This window comes from Paramisgurnus dabryanus, chromosome 11 (assembly GCF_030506205.2).
Source record: "Paramisgurnus dabryanus chromosome 11, PD_genome_1.1, whole genome shotgun sequence".
In the NCBI taxonomy this organism is placed as follows: Eukaryota; Metazoa; Chordata; class Actinopteri; order Cypriniformes; family Cobitidae; genus Paramisgurnus; species Paramisgurnus dabryanus.
This window is the reverse complement of record NC_133347.1, coordinates 27,004,730-27,008,665: the sequence shown is the minus strand read 5'-3', so window position 1 is coordinate 27,008,665 and position 3,936 is coordinate 27,004,730. Positions and strand designations below refer to the sequence as shown.

General features: G+C 34.5%; 1 long non-coding RNA gene across 1 annotated transcript; it reads left to right on the top strand.

Annotated features, from left to right (window-relative positions):
- Window positions 1-375: 375 nt before the first annotated feature.
- On the top strand, window positions 376-3,550 carry LOC135729792 (uncharacterized). The gene is made up of 3 exons (XR_010525761.2): window positions 376-1,539; window positions 1,666-1,813; window positions 2,527-3,550. It is a non-coding gene; the product is annotated as an uncharacterized lncRNA (long non-coding RNA).
- The last annotated feature ends 386 nt before the right edge of the window (window positions 3,551-3,936 follow it).

The following is a 3,936-nucleotide window of genomic DNA, read 5'->3' as shown; positions in this document are numbered from 1 at the left end:
ACAAAAATATATTTATATAAAATTATTACACTGTAAAAAAAAATTTGCTTAAAAAAGTAAATGTTTGTGCTCCCTTAAAGGTGGGGTGCATGATCTCTGAAAGCTAATGTTGACATTTGAAATCACCTAAACAAACATGCAAGTTAGTAAACATGCCCCTTTACGGCTACAAGTGTGTTTTGGTAGTGGCCCGTTAAAGGTGTCAGTTAAAGTTAAAGGTGCTCTAAGCAAAGACCAGGCAAAAACACTATACTTACGCAACTCTTCCTCTTCGCCGTGGAAGCACAACAAGGCTGCGCCCTTTCTGGTGTATTCCTGTAGGCCAGGGGTGTCCACTCCTGCTCCTGGAGGGCCGGTGTATCTTCCAACCGTAATCAAACTACACTGAAAAAAATGGACTTGGTGGGTCTTTGAATTTAAATAAAATAAACATGTATATGCAACACAAAATATTTATATTCCTTGTGTAAACATAATTTAATTGATTAGGATGAAAATGTTTTGTTTGAATGTAAAATGAACACATTATTCTCACATTGATTAAAATTGATTGAATTGAATACTTAAAGCAATAAAATTGAGTTTGCACACAAAATGGCACCTCCTGAGCAGAAGGTGGCAGTAACGCTCAATAATAAGGACGTCAATCGCCATAAAAGAAGAATAAACATCGTTTGTTTTGGGCGCCAAAATGAAGACTCAGCAGCAGTCAGTCAGAAGAACTCTCTCAGACGGACACCACGTTATTAAAGTAAGTTCTATTATTTATTTATGTTCACTTTATACGTGATACATCTTCACTAGATAGACAGTTTTTTTTACAATATGTAGCCATTGCAATGACTTGTAGTAAAAATGAGTTTGGAGGATGTTGGTGGAGTAAGTTAACGTTACAGTCAGTCAGTCAGTCAGTAAGTGTAAGGCTCATAAAGAAAAACAGCGTTTTAAAAATGTCAGCTGTATAACGTTATTTCACGTTTGGTAGTTTTATCCGAGTTGAAAACTGTCAGATTTGAGTTGACTTTTGAGGCACTTTTTACTCAGTTGTTCTATGGAAACGGTTCAGGACAAATAAATTGCTAACCAAACGTTATTCTGTCCAGACTAACGTTATCCATGTAAGTAATTTACCAGATGATATCAATTGACTACATTAATAATGACATTGTATGAAACAAACTGTCTGCTTAATCAGATTATCAGACCCGCGTCAGTTATTCGTGACTTCACTACGCCACGAGCAACACTTGATTCAATTAGAAAAAGCTTTTTTTAAATGCCTCGCGTGACGTCTGGTATATTAACTGAAAAAATTGCTTTGAAGTGCCACACCTTAAAGCTGACGTTTTCAGAAGAGCACCTTGTTTTAAGATCTCATTTTGTCCAAAATTGCGTCCTGTGACAGATATAATACTTATTTCATTATTGCTCTGTGTATGTGTGACCTTAATCATTTGAGGTTGTGTGTTGATTTCACCTCTGAATATTTCCTCTTATAGGTCCATCATCCTTGCATGCGCTACACACTCAAAAGCATTGGTAAGTAATTCCTATCACTGTTTTACTGCTGTTAGGAGCTAAATCTTATTTTTGTAACTAATATACATGTATTATTCTTTGACTCGCAGTACTCAAATATACAATGGTTGGTTAATTTGTTTTCAGATAAATGCTGAATTTAAAAGAATCACTACTGTCTTATGTTCCTGCGTGTCACCTGGACCTCCAATCCAAAAACCTGACGAAACTCTTCTATCATAAAGGAGGACAGCTAGCAAAAAGACTTCAAACAATGAATGATCAAATGACAGAAGTAAGTAATATAGATTCATAGACATAAAAATGTGTAAACATTGTTGGAAGTACAGAAAATGTAGTATGTTTTAGTTACATCTTTTGGCACACGGGTCATTAAAACACCTGGGAAGATTTAAAGGGTTCACCCAAAAATAAAAATTCTCATCACTTACTCCCTATCATGTTGTAACAAACCTTTATAAATGTCTTTGTTCTGATGAACACTAAGGAAGATATTTTGAGGAATGTTTGTTCCCAAACCAATCATAAGCCCCATTCACTTCCATAGTGGGGAAATATAATACTATGGAAGTGAATGGGGCTCATGAACAGTTTGGTTGCAAACATTCCTCAAAATAAATGTCTTCCTTCGTGTTCATCAGAACAAAGACATTTATACAGGTTTATAACAACATGACAGTGAGAAAATGAGATAATTCACTTTTGCTGTGATTGTCAGGTATGGTAGCACACACTCGAAATGTGGCCTCTTTATTTAACTCATTCCAGTCTAGTAAACGCGCACACACACCTGGAGCAGTGGACAGTGCAGCTGCCTTGCTTTGTAACCCATATATTTGTAACCAATTGTAATATGCTGTGGCAATGCACATGGGTCTGTATACTTACATTTATATTTGTTTGCATTGTACTAATTTCCAATGACACTTTTATTGTAACAGTAACTTTTTTTCTGTTTCTTTAACTAAATTTGACTGTTTTGTACAGGGCATGGATGAAGTCAGCATCAGTGTGGTCATTTGAAGACACCACTGTTGGGATTTGTGCTCTCAAACAACATGCTTCTTGTGATGAAGAAGAGGATCTTTGTATAGTCCTGGAAGGCATGAAGGTGTTGCAACATCGTGCCATGTTGTTTGAGCTGATGTATGCCTTAAACCTGAGCTATCCTGATCTGCGCTTTATTTTTGAAGAAATCCAAAAGATTTTAATGGAACTGCATTGAGCGTAACTTTAACAAACAGTTTCTTTCAGTGAAAGGATCAGAAAGACTGTGCTGCTAATTTATGTTCTTTTTATTTATCTGTTTTAAGTGTTTTTTCTTATTAAAACATTAACCGTTTGCTGCTCAGAGTTGATTTTGGAAATGGTTGTTGTATTTTGTTTTTGTTGAATCTTTGATTATCAGTTTATACAAATGCTGTAGCTCTGACTTTCTGAAGGATTGATATTTTCCAGTTTGTAAATCCATTTAAAAAATAATAGTACTTACTGTTTTGCATGTCTCTTTGGAATGCAGTGTTTGTGCTTTAGCACTTCTAAATCTACTGTGATAGTAACTATTTTAAACATTTGGGTCAGTTTTACAGATGGGGCTTTTTCTAGTCCCAGACTTTTGCAATGCCTTAATTTGAAAACATATTGCACTGACATATCTTGACATATATCAGTGCCATTGTTTTGTCTCAAGATGTACTCCAGTGTTGTTTTTGTAAGGTAGGTTTGTTTGTGAACTTTTTTTGTAAAAAATATCCTAATATAACTAGGGCCTAGTCATGGCTTAATCTACAACCGGTTTGGGAAATTGCCCCTTTGTATGTACTGCATGTGCTGATTGTTGTAATAGTTATTGACTGTTGTTGAATTAATGTGTAGTGATTTAAATGAATTGATGATCTGAAAGCAGTGGTTTGCCTCAATATCACTAAACTTTTGTTTAAAACTCTTTGCTTTTTATGCCAATGCAAATGTATTTTGTATTTAAAAAAGAAATAAATAACATTTGGATAATAATGAATGATTATTCTGGTGCCAGAAACATAATGAAATTGCTTTAGAGTTACATAATCCCATAATATAAGCATTAAAAAAGCATGTTGGAATTACAGATGAAAATCTAGTCCCCTTACATAATAAAATTCTTAAACATTACAAAATAAATGTGTTATAGTAAAGAGAAATAGCACTTTGAGTCAACATATTTATATTAGACTACTTGAAACAATTAAAATGTTTTGGTCTGACACATAAAAATTAAATGAGTAAAATTATGTTGGTTTAATACAATCGGATTATGTGGGACCGATGTACACATTAAAATTACGTAAATTGAAAGGATTTTTTTTTTCAGTGTAGGGATGCACCGAATCCAGGATTCGGATTCGGCCGAATACTGGG